Genomic DNA, 13,557 nt, shown 5'->3' with positions numbered 1-13,557 from the left:
TCATGTCCCTCTCCTCGGTGAATACCGATGCAAAGTACTCGTTTAGAATCACACCCATTTTCTCTGAGTCCAAGCATAACATTCCTCCTTTGTCCTTTAGTGGGCCAATCCTTTCTCTAGTTACCCTCTTTCTCCTTATATATGAATATATATAGGGTTTTCATTAAGACTTGCAAATGGAAATAACAAGTGTGAAGGAAGAGTTGAAATTTTATACAATGGAAGATGGGGAACAGTGTGTGATGATTCCTGGACTATGAGCAATGCACAAGTGGTTTGTCGGCAAATAGGATGTGGTGAAGCTGTTGCTACACTTCCAGTGGCTCACTTTGGTCATGGCACTGGTGAAATTGTCTTGGATGATATTAACTGTCAAGGAGATGAAGACAATTTGTGGGACTGTCCAAACAGTGGCTGGCTTTCACACAACTGTGATCATTCTGAAGATGTTGCCGTCGACTGCTCAGGTATTACACTTGCTTTGTTTTTAATAATTCTCTTTTGAAATGAAAGTAAATTATAGACCAATTTAAAATGACATTGTCAAGTTTCAACATTTTGAATGATTTTTGCATTCGTAGAGGACATGACCCAATTTCCCAGCCAATAGATTAATATAACCTGATAACCTCAGACATGTCTCAATTGGTAGCACTCACACCTCTGAGTATGGCAGTCCTGTGTTCAAGCCTCACTCCAGAGACGTAAGCACATAATCACAGAATCACGTAATTCTTACAGTGCAGAGGGAGGCCATTTGGCCCATTGTGCCTACTCCAGCTCTCCGAAAGAGCAATTCAGTCAGTTCCTTTCCCCCGCCTTCAGCCTGTAACCCTGCACATTCTTCCTTCTCATATAACTGGGCCTAATCCTAAGGAATGAAGCCAAATAAGTGGTAGAAATGTCAATGGGGGAGCATTTTGGTGATAGTGACCATAACTCTGTAGGATTTAAGGTAGTTATGGAAAAGGACAAAGTTGGGCCAAGAATGAAGGTACTGAATTGAGGGAAGGCCAATTTCAATATGATAAAACAGGATCTGGCCAAAGTGGACTGTGAGCAGCTACTTGTCCGAAAGTCTACATCAGACCAGTGGGAGTCATTCAACGAGGAAATAGTGAGAGTTCAGAGCCAACCTGTTAAGGTGAAGGATAGGACCAACAAGTCCAGGGAATCCTGGATGTCAAGGGATATAGAGGATTGGATCAGGAAATAAAAGGAGGTTTATGGTAGATTCAGAGCACTGAAAACATTGGAGGCACTAGAGGAGTATAGAAAGTGTAGTGGGGGTACTTTAAAAAGTAATTAGGAGCGAAGAGGGGACATGAAAAAACACTGGCAAGATAAAGGAAAATCCTAAGTATATGAAGGGCAAGAGGGTAACCAGGGAAAGAGTAGGGACCAAAGTGGCAATGTGTGTGTGGAGCCGGAGGACATAGGTGAGGTTGTAACTGATTACTTTTCATCTGTGTTCATTATAGAGAAGGACGATGTAGGTGTAGAAATCAGGGAGGGGGATTGTGATATACTTGAACATATTAGCATTGAAAGGAAGTATTAGCTGTTTTAGCGGGCTTAAAACTGGATAAATCCCCAGGCCCAGATGAGATGTATCCCAGGTCGTTATGTGAGGCAAGGGAGGAAATAGCAGGGGCTCTGATCCAAATTTTCAAATCCTCTCTTGCCACAGGAGAGGTACCAGAGGATTGGAGGAGAGCGAATGTGGTACCTTTATTCAAGAAGGGTAGCAGGGACAAACCAGGTAATTACAGGCCGGTGAGTCTAACATCAGTGGTTGGGAAACTATTGGAAAAAATTCTGAGGGACAGGATTAATCTCCATTTGGAGAGGCAGGGATTAATCAGGGATTGTCAACATGGCTTTGTCAGGGGGAGATCATGTCTAACTAACTTGACTGAATTTTTCAAGGCTGTGACTAGATGTGTAGATGAGGGTAAAGCAGTTGATGTAGTCTACATGGACTTCAGTAAGGCTTTTGATAAGGTCCCGCATGGGAGATTGGTTAAGAAGGTGAGCCCATGGGATCCAGGGCAATTTGGCAAATTGGATCCAAAATTGGCTTAGTGGCAGGAGGCAGAGGGTGATGGTCGAGGGTTGTTTTTGTGAGTCGAAGCCTGTGACCAATGGTGTACCACAGGGATCAGTGCTGGGACCCTTGCTGTTTGTAGTGTACATTAATGATTTAGACGTGAATATAGGAGGTATGATCAGTAAGTTCGCAGATGGCACAAAAATTGGTGGTGTTGTAAATAGTGAGGAGGAAAGCCTTAGATTACAGGACGATATAGATGGGCTGGTAAAATGGGCAGAGCAGTGGCAAATGGAATTTAATCCTGAGAAGTGTGATGTGATGCATTTTGGGAGGACTAACAAGGCAAGGGAATTTCCAATGGATGGTAGGACCCTAGGAAGTACAGAGGGTCAGAGGGACCTTGGTGTACTTATCCATAGATCACTGAAGGCAACAGCACAGGTACAAAAGGTGGTTAGGAAGGCATATGGGATGCTTGCCTTTATTAGCCAAGGCATAGAATATAAGAGCAGGGAGGTTATGATGGAGCTGTATAAAGCGCTAGTTAGGCCACAGCTGGAGTACTGTGTACAGTTCTGGGCACCACACTATAGGAAGGATGTGATTGCCCCGGAGAGGGTGCAGAGGAGATTCACCAGGATGTTGCCTGGGCTGAAGCATTTCAGCTATGAAGAGAGACTGAAAAGGCTAGTGTTGTTTTCCTTAGAGCAGAGAAGGCTGGGGGGGACATGATTGAGGTATACAAAATTATGAGGGGCATTGATAGGTTAGATAGGAAGCAACTTTTTCCCTTAGCGGAGGGGTCAATAACCAGGGGGCATAGATTTAAGGTAAAGGGCAGGAGGTTTAGAGGGGATTTGAGGAAAAATGTTTTCACCCAGAGGGAGGTTGGAATCTGGAACGCACTGCCTGAGAGGTGGTAGAGGCAGGAACCCGCACAACATTTAAGAAGTATTTAGATGAGCACTTGAAACGCCATAGCATACAAGGCTACGGGCCAAGTGCTGGAAAATGGGATTAGAATAGTTTGGTGCTTGATGGCCAGCACAGACACGATGGGCCGAAGGGCCTGTTTCTGTGCTGTATAACTATGACTCTATGACTGCTTCAATTTAACCTGCCTCCACCACACTCTCAGGCACTGCATTTCAGACCTTAACAACATGCTGTGTGAAAAAGTTTTTCCTCATGTCACGTTTTCTTCTCTTACCAATTACTTTAAATCTGATCCCCTTTCCTTCTTGATCCTTTCACGAGTGGCCAGACCCCTCATAATTTTGAATACATCTATCACATCACCTCTCAGTCTTTTCTGCTCCAAGGAAAACAGTCCTAACTTCTCCAATCTATCGTCATAACTGAAGTTCCGCATCCCTGGAATTTTCGTCCATGGACTTTCAATAGACCTTTGATAAGGGACCGTATCGCAGGGGGAGGTGGTGGCATACTGATATTGTCACTGGACTAGTTACCCAGAGACCCAAGTATTGCTCTGAGGACATGGGTTCAAATCCCACCACAGCAGAAGGTGGAATTTGAATTCAATTAATAAATCTGGAATTTAAAGCTAGTCTAATGATGGCCATTGTCGATTGTTGTAAAAACCCATCTGGTTCCTAAATGTCCTTTAGGAAAAGAAATCTGCTGTCCTTGCCTGGTCTGGCCTACATGTGACTCCAGATCCACAGCAATGTGGTTGACTCTTACATGCCCTTGAAATGGACTAGCAAGCCACTCAGTTCAAGGGCAATTAGGGATGGGCAATAAATGCTGGCCTGGCCTGCGATGCCCACATCCCATGAAAGAATAATTAAAAAAAAGTATGGTGGACTCACGACTAGGGTCATAGCATGTGAATTCAGGGGACAAGTAGCAGATTGGATAGCAACTGTCTACAAAAAGGAAAACAAAGAGTAGACAGACTTCTAAGATTGGCAGAAGATGGGATTTGGTGTACCACAGGGATTGGTGCTGGTACCTTTATTTACATAAATGTTTTGGATTCGGGAATCGAAAGTACAATATCAAAATTTGCCGAGGGCACCAAATTGGAGCAGTTCATTTAATACTGTGGAAGACTGCGAGCAAATCCAAGACAACGTTGAAAAAACTTGCAGAATGGGTGTATAAATGGCAAATGAATTTCAATATTGATAAGTGTAAGTGTTGCATTTTGGAAGTAGGAATAAGGAGACCGCCTACTCCTTGGAAAATAAGAGGTTAAACAGGGTAGAAGCACAAAAAAATCTAAGGGTACAGATTCACATCATGAGAAGTAGCAATTCAGGTTAACAGAACCATAAAAAGCACAAGTAAAGCACTGGAGTTCATTTCTAGAGGAATACCATTCAAAAGCACAGACGTAATGTTAAACTTGTAAGGGAAGTAACTCATTTGCATTGTACCAGTTCCAGCTGTGCTACACAGACTTATAGTGATTCACCGGGGCAGGCAGCGCTACGGCTGCTACCTACAAGACCCACATGCTGTTCTTCAATGATATCAATAGTGAACACTGCACAGGTGGCGTATTTAGGGGCCTGCAGCACACTAGAAACAGCACCAAGTGAACAAATTTCTGTCCCAGAGAACTTTGGTTAGACTACTAGCTTTATTGGCTGGAAAGTACTTTGGAATGTCCTAATATCTTGAAACGTCCAACTGAAATGCAAATACTTTCTTCTTATGTGAATAGAAAACAAAAGTAAACTAGGCACAACCTGCATAATTATAGTTTTCTGTAGTAAAATATTTTCCCAGTGATAAAAGGTTGCAGCACAGGATAAAATCCTGCAGTGAGTAACTCACCTCCTGACTCCCCAAAGCCTGTCCACCATCTACAAGGCACAGGTCAGGAGTGTGATGGAATACTCTCCACTTGCCTGGATGAGTGTAGCTCCAACAATACTCAAGAAGCTCGACACCATCCAGGACAAAGCAGCCCGTTTGATTGGCACCACATCCACAAACATTCACTCCCTCCACCACCGATGCACAGTGGCAGCAGTGTGTACCATCTACAGGATGCACTGCAGCAACACACCAAGGCTCCTTAGACAACACATTCTAAACCCGTGACCTCCACCACCTAGAAGGACAAGGGCAGCAGATGCATGGGAACACCACCACCTGCAAGTTCCCCTCCAAGCCACACACCATCCTGACTTGGAACTATATCGGAACTATGTTGCCATTCCTTCACTGTTGTTGGGTCAAAATCCTGGAACACCCTTCCGAACAGCACTGTGGATGTACCTATCCCACATGGACTGCAGCAGTTCAAGAAAGCAGCTCACCATCACCTTCTCAAGGTCAATTAGGGATGGACCATAAATGCTGTCCTAGCCAGCAATGCCCACATCCATGAACGAGAAAAGAAAAAGTTGCACTATAATCACTAGAATCACGAGTTAGTATGATTGTCAAAAATACATGTTGATATGTAGTTAATTTTCCAGTGTAAGCTATTGATGTTATTAAGTTTCATAAATGTCAAAATAAACTTTAAATTTTTATTTATTTTATGACAGCTGCAGCTAAAACACAAAGTTCAACAGGTAAAAAAGTTTTTTTATTGAAGGAATTGAAATTTGTCCAGAGTACACAGCACTTATTGTCTGATTTAGAAAAGGGGATGAATATTGAACTCTAATATGTTAAATATAATTTCCATCTAACACTGTATGAACACTATACTTGCTCATTCACTTAGGCTGCTAGTATCAAATTTTCTGTGATCCATTTATACACAATGACCTGGAAATTTGATGGTACCCCAAAGCGAATTGTGCATGGGCAAACCGGCCGATGCATTTGCCTGTTCATGTGGTCATAGTGTATTAATATTAGTGACCAATTATAGTTGTGAACTCATTATAACGAATCAAGCGTGCAACCAGTGCTGCCCATGCTTTTCATTGGCTGCATGCCATAAGTCACATACACACATTTGCTTGATCTTTTGTGCTGAAAATCACTATTATGCTTATACCAAAAAAATGAGGAAATTTGGGCCAATATAATATTCATTCTATGATCTGGCCACTGATAACAGCATTCAGTACACATGAATCTGAAACATTTCACCTGTTAGTAAAATCTAAACCATCATTCTAATATCCTAATCTCAAATTATTTGTGTTGCTTTCTTTAATGCTTGACTACAATAGATAAATCTAACATTTGTGGTTTGGTATCTACATCACAAGGAATCCTCTCTTAATACCCAGTATAACAGATGGGCAAGACATTTTATGCAGTTATTAGTTCTAGCTGTATTGATTGCACAACAGAGACAATTTCATGTTCCCAGTAAGTGCAAGCAGTAGATAAAACTTGCTGCTTGAAATGCAGAATCATTCCATTGTTTTTACCACTTATATTCCTATTCCTATTTACTTCTAAAAGACATCCTGTAAACTTCAAATATTAGGATAAGATTTGCTCTGATCAGTAAAGGTTAACAACATTGTAAACACAGTGGGAATATTTTGTCTGCTGCTTTATTCCCTGCAAAAATCATAAATACATTCTGATAGAATGCTTTTTATGATTTCACCAGAAATGGTTAAACAGGAAATACTTATTTTCTGTTTAGAATATCAGTAACACAGAGCAACCAGAAGAAATCTTTCCCCCATTGGGATCTAAGCCATTATTGCAAAAGTTAAATTTGACCCTTCCCTAAATCTACAGTACTTATATCTTACATTGACTGTTGAGCTCCATTGTTTCTTAATTCCACAGCCCATCGACCCCTTTTGTTCCAGAGTTTACTTCCTTCTGTTGCCTACAATGCCTCTGAAATGTTCAACCATTTTGACTTCTCTATTGTTCTAGAATGTGTACCTTTTTCATTTAGTTCCAACCTATACATGGTCCCTTTCTATTTACTTATAAACACTTAAAATTGATCCATGAAAAGACTTGGGGGGAATTTTATGCCGCCCACTGTGGCGGATTTGGTAGCATGCGGGGTGATATAATTAGGCAGGAAGTGTTTGTTCAGATTCCCGACGTGGGATATTTTAGACGAATTTAGTCGGTGGCGGGTTTGTGGCATTCTGGGGCTCCCCCAGTGCGGTGGCGGATTGCAGCTTTGCATTCATTTGGATAACATGAATACTCATTACCAAATGCATAGTTACAATCTAGTCCTTGCTGCCAGATTAAATGAACAGTGAGCGATATTCCACGCCACCCAGTTCACGAATGTTTCAATGTAGAGTGCAACAGTCGGATTTGTGCAGTTGCGTCTCAGGACTATGCTGTTCACTTTTTAACTCATCCGCTAAACTAACACCAGCATCAGAATGGATGTTTGCCTCCAGGCTAGCATTGCAATGGATGTTTACCTCTGCACCAGCCTCCAGGCTTGGCATCAGCAAGGGAGAATCATCGTAGGGGATGGCAGCGACAGCATGGACGGGAGCTACATGGAGGAGTGGGGAGGGTAGTCGGGGTTGGTGGGGGGGTGGGAAGAGTGGAGTTGATCAGGTGCAAGGAGGAGCAGGGGAGGGTAGAGTGGAGTGTCCAGGTTGTTGAATGGTTGATATCGATGGTGAGGATGCATTTTGCCGGCTGCGGGGTTGGTGGGTGGATTAGATCAGTACTGTGTGAAGATATTTGGCAAGGTTCTAAAGGGAGGAATAAGTGCAGTCAACGTCGGAGAGCTATGGGGCAAATTGAGGGCACTGGCTGACATCTAACTCGCTTTTGCTACAGGTAAAATAACTGATGTGAAGTTGGTGCTGACTTTCACAAAATAAGGGAGACAAAAACATTTTGATTTTAGAAAAAGCTTCAATTTAAGTTAGCCTGAAGATGCTTACATGACAGGAATGCTGCTGCTCCTTAAGGCTGCAAGCACAGTATGTTTTATATCTGTGGTGATCATGGTGCTTGGGGCAGTGATGGCGAGTTCCACCAATGAAAGGCCACCCCGAGGCATGATCCCACCTATGCCCATTGCCGCATGGCTAATTTAAATATAAAATCGCGTGGGAAACGGGATTTGCGGCGGAAGTTACAACAGCTTCCCGCCATTGGGAATGCCACGGTACTCATTAGATTTCACCCTTGATTTTTAATATTTGAGTCTTTTTAAAGCACAAAACTGATTTTTTTTTGTTTTCATTTAAAGTGCATTTATTCTGCTCAACAAATTACATGGAAGCAGTAGTTAACAAGTCTGATCTCTATTTACTGGGTTTTACGGAGAATGATGTCCTCCTGAATGATCCAAGCTGTAGGCCAGTAATCTCAGGTCAAAATGTGACATTTACTGTACCACTTAACAGCTGTGGGACAATACAGCAGGTAAGGGACACATTTGATAGTGTTTGACTTTGACATATTATTTGATTTTTCTCTTACTGTAGTTTACATGTAAAATTGTTTTAATAGATATCGTAGATCTCCAGTGGCAATGCTCATAGTGAGTCAGAGAATACGTTGTTTTATATTGTGTAACATGCAATAAATTATCAGGGCTACTGATTAATGGTGATTGCATAAGTCAAATGTAATTTTTATTAAAGTATTGAACGTGTGTATTGAATGAGACCATATTAAATAACCCCCATCCTGCTGCCCTCTCCTCCCTCAAGGATGGGTAGTGACCCAAGGGATTTCTTAAATCAGAATTAATTTTAAAAGCCACAATTCATAGAATCACAGAAAAGTACAGCCCAGGAGGAGGCCATTCAACCCATTGAGTCTGCACCTGCTCTTTCAAAGAGCAATCCAGTGAGTGCACTCCCCCTGCTCTTTCTCTCTATCCCTGCAACTTTTCCTCCTTCAAATATTTATTGATTCCCTTTTCAAGAATATTATTGAATCTGTGTCTGCCACCCTATCAAGCAGTGTATTCCGAACCCAGGCGACTCTTAGTGGAAAAAAGTTTTTCCTCATGTCACCTCTGGTTCTTTTGCCAATCATTTTAAATCTTTGTCCTCTGCTTATTGACCCTTCAGCCACTGGAAACAGTTTCTCTTTATTTACTCTACATCAATCCTTCATGTTTTTCAGGGCTTTTTTCTCTAAACTAGAACAGTAGTTTAAACTAGAACCGGGAAAATATGTACTGTATTAAATTTATCGCTAAACTAGTTGAACACCATAATATAACTACAAATAATCATTGCAAAATAACACTAACTAATTAAATAAATAAAATAAGCTAGTATAAGATATGGCAGAGCAGGTTGTGTGTCTGGACTGCAGAATGTGGGAGCTTGTGGACAGCAAGACTGTCCCGAGCAAACACGTTTGCAGGAGATGTCTCCATCTCAAATCTCTCCAGCTCAGAGTCATTGAGCTGGAGTGTGAGTTGGAGAGATGCCGATACATAAGGGAGGGGGAGGAATTTCTGGACAGTTTTATCCAGAATACAGTCACACCCCAGAGGAAAACACAGGTTCTGGAAAGGGAGGGTGTGACTGTTTGGGAGCAGGGTAGTGGGGATTTAGGACATGTTGGGAAGGAGGTCCCGCAGACTCTGGCACTGACCAATAGGTATGATGTACTTGTTATCTGTGAGGACACGAAGAAAGACTGCAGGAAGGATATCCAGAATGCAGAACAAGGCACTGTGGCTCAGAAGGCTGTGCAAAGCGGGGTAAGAGCAGAATCTAAATGTGGTAGTAATAGGGAACTCTACAATTAGTGGGATAAATATTATCCCCTGCAGTCAAGAACGAGATTCCTGAAGGGTGTGTTGCCTACCCGGTGCCAGGGTAAGGGATATCTCACAGTGGCTGAAGAGGAACTTGAAAGGGAGGAGATGAATCCAGTTATCATGGTCCATGTTGGAACAAACAAAATAGGCAAATTCTAGAGTACATTATCAAAGATTTTATAGCAGAGCACTTAGAGAACAGTGGTAGAATCGGGCAGAGCCAGCATGGATTTACGAAAGGGAAATCATGCTTGACAAATCTAGTAGAATTCTTCGAGTATGTAACTAGTAGAGTTGATGAGGGGGAGCCAGTGGATGTGGTTTATTTGGACTTTCAGAAGGCTTTCGACAAAGTCCCACATAAGAGATTAACGTGTAAAATTAAAGCGCATGGGATTGGGGGTGGTGTATTGCGATGGATAGAAAATTGGTTGGCAGACAGGAAACAAAGAGTAGGGATAAATGGGTCTTTTTCCGAATGGCAGACAGTGACTAGTGGGGTACCGCAGGGATCAGTGCTAGGACCCCAGATATTCACAATATATATTAATAATTTAGATGAGGGAACTAAATGTAATATCTCCAGATTTGCAGATGACACAAAACTGGGTGGGAGGGTGAGTTGTGAGAAGGATGCAGAGAGGCTTCAGGGTGATTTGGAAACGTTGAGTGATTGGCTAATGCATGGTAGATGCAGTATAATGTGGATAAATGTGAGGTTATCCACTTTGGTAACAAAAACAGGAAGGCAGATTATTATCTGAACAGCTATAAACTGAGAGAGGGGAATATGCAGCGAGACCTGGGTGTTCTCATACACCAGTCACTGAAGGTAAGCATGCCGGTGCAACAAGCGGTAAAAAAAGCAAATGGTATGTTGGCCTTCATAGTGAGAGGATTCAAGAACAAGAGCAGGGATTTCTTGCTGCAATTAGACAGGGCCTTGGTGAGGCCACATCTGGAATATTGTGTGCAGTTTTTGTCTCCTTATCTGAGGAAGGATGTTCTTGCTATAGAGGGAGTGCAGCGACGGTTTACAAGACTGATTTCTGGGATGGCGGGACTGACGTATGAGGAGAGATTGAGTCGGTTGGGATTATATTCACTGGAGTTCAAAATAGTGAGGGGGGATCTCATAGAAACCTATAAAATTCTAACAGGACTTGACAGGGTAGATACAGGAAGGATGTTCCCGATGGTGGGGGAGTCCAGAACCAGGGGTCATAGTCTAAGGGTACGGGGTAAACCTTTCAGGACTGAGATGAGGAGAAATTTCTTCACCCAGAGAGTGGTGAGCCTGTGGATTTCGCTACCACAGCAAGCAGTTGAAGCCAAAACATTGTATGTTTTCAAGAAGGAGTTAGATATAGCTCTTGGGGTCTAAAGGGATCAAAGGTTATGGAACGAAATCTCTTATGTGGGACTTTGTCGAAAGCCTTCTGAAAGTCCAAATAAACCACATCCACAGGTTTTCTTGTAGGTAAAAAAAACTATTTTAAAACAAATCCCAAAATGAAACCAACTTCACTCATGCACACATTCATCCACACATACATACACAGGAATAGATAGATGGAGAGAAAAGAATCAGAGGTTGTTTAAAGTCCCAAGTGAGGTAAGTGTTCATGGTTTACACAAGATTATTGAGTCTTCACGGGAGGAAAAGTCTTTTTTTTTAAATAATAATTTGCAGTCTTGAATTTACAGAGATATTGTAGAGCTCTAGTGGTTGTAATACAGTCCAAAGCTGGTGTTGTGTAGTTTATTACCTTTACAGATGGTTAGTCTCAAAGTAACTTTGTGATGTTTCTGCTGTGGTGGCTGTTATTGATCAGCATGAATCTTCTCTTGCCTGCTGGATCCTTCTCACAGGCTTTCTGTGATGTTAGCTTGATCTCCCCTCTCTTTCTCCAGAGTGATACCTTTTTAAGGTAAAATCTCTCACAATAGTTTCTGTTAGGAGACGTACGGCCCTCTCCCCTGTTGTGACCACACAATGGGCCAAGATATGATAACCATGACCATCGTTTGATGCTTGAATTGGAATCATTCTGTTGGGATGTTGCTGCTTCACACTTTATTCATCTTGCTTTGGCTATAAGCCAGACTGTCTCCAACATCCTCTGTTAATCCATTCATGTTGATCAGAATCATTAATATGCAATAGCTTCTTTCAATTTCAAAGGGGTGCTCCCCAGAGCTATTTCAGACAAGGTTAATAAGCCTCATCTTTGTATATAAGTTTGTAGAATTCCAGTACAGAAGGGGTCACATGGACGCTACTCCATTTTGACTGTATAAGTATCCATGTTCTTATGATTTTGTTTAGCAATTGATTTTTTTAATTCATAATTCTTCCAGTTTATTGTTTATTTCATCACAGCTCCTTCTATGCTTGACACCTCCCCACAAAAGGGAAAAAATTAAATTCCAATTTCATGTTTTGTCATTTTTTTGTTTCTTCTCAGAAAGAAGGAAAGTAAGATATAGGGTAGCACATATTGTACACATTCAACCCATGCACTCCTCAGGCTTCCAATCATGACATCTGTACAAGCTTTATGGTTCTACAGTGTATATTTGATTTCTGTCCGGATCTGAGCCAATAGGCTGCATTTTGCAGCGGGCGAAAGAATTTGTGGCTCACATACACGGGGCACAGATCACAGATCTGCCCCAATTCCAAATGCGGCAGCTCATTAGTATGGCCCGGGTGCCCCACCCGATGATGTGGAGGGGCAAATGAGCTGTCCCCATGAACAGCATCCGGCGCCAATGCACCAGTGCCATTTTTAAAGGGCTTACAGCCCTCAATGACCATTTAAATTTATAAAGAAACAGTGACTGTACATTTTGTAAAATTGAATAAAATAATCTGTCCATGCCCTCTTCCACCCCTTCCCCGCAACCCCCCCCCCCCCACAAAATCAGTACACATCATTGCTGCCCTTCCCCCCCCCCCAGAATACCTACCATGAATATTTGACCTTCCCCCAAACCCCCCCCCCCCCACCCCCCACCCTCCCACAAAGTTCGGAACATTTGTCATTTACCCCAACCCATCACCCCCTCAACAAATCCAAAGAGTTTGACCCCGCTCCCTCCCTCCCACACTGAGAAAAATACCCTGACCCCTCCCCACAGGTGTTGGCCTCGTTTCCCTGAATGGGGATTTGAAGGTGCGGCATTGCTGGCCACTGGAATGAAGATCTCAACCTGATGTCATTATCGCTGCGGCCTACATATTAATTAATAGTAAGTACCCATCTGCCTATTATAATGCAGGTCCTGTCATCGAGCGGTGGGGCAATCGCCACGTGGCCTCACCGCCGAGATCGGGACAGTCCCTACCAGCTTTGGGGTCAGCAGCGGGCCTCATCCCTTGTGATCTTAGTGCCCATCCCCCACCCCCCCCACCACCGTTCCTGGCGTCAGGGACCCTTTAAAATCCAGCCCAATCTGTCGGGGCTCAATCTGTATAGGTTCTGTTCTATTGGCAGGGTCTCTCCTACATCTACATCGTGTATTATTAAGGTTGTACAACCCGGTTTGTCCCTGCAAATTTCCTTGAACTCCCTTAGCAGTGTTGCTATGTCCTGTCCCTGCTGGTCAGAGGGCTAGTTGAATATGACGTCTAGTCTCCTTAATATTACTGTGTTTTCCAATTTTATGGTGGGTGTTCAATTTGAGAGTTTTCTGGGCGCTCTTCGTCATCTAGTTCTCCTTCCCTAGAGCTGTCTTCCTCTACTGTTCTTACTGTTTGGCAAACACTTACTGGTCTGTTTGTTTCTCGACTGTGATATTGTTTTAACATATTGATGTGACA

General features: G+C 42.6%; 1 pseudogene; it reads left to right on the top strand.

Moving 5' to 3' along the window:
• Positions 1-13,557, top strand: part of LOC137380874 (deleted in malignant brain tumors 1 protein-like) — a 71,943-nt pseudogene that overhangs the window by 50,538 nt on the left and 7,848 nt on the right.

The sequence above is a fragment of the Heterodontus francisci genome, chromosome 20 (assembly GCF_036365525.1).
Source record: "Heterodontus francisci isolate sHetFra1 chromosome 20, sHetFra1.hap1, whole genome shotgun sequence".
NCBI lineage: Eukaryota > Metazoa > Chordata > Chondrichthyes > Heterodontiformes > Heterodontidae > Heterodontus > Heterodontus francisci.
Note: the sequence above shows the minus strand (reverse complement) of the source record. Positions and strands in the feature narration are given on the sequence as shown.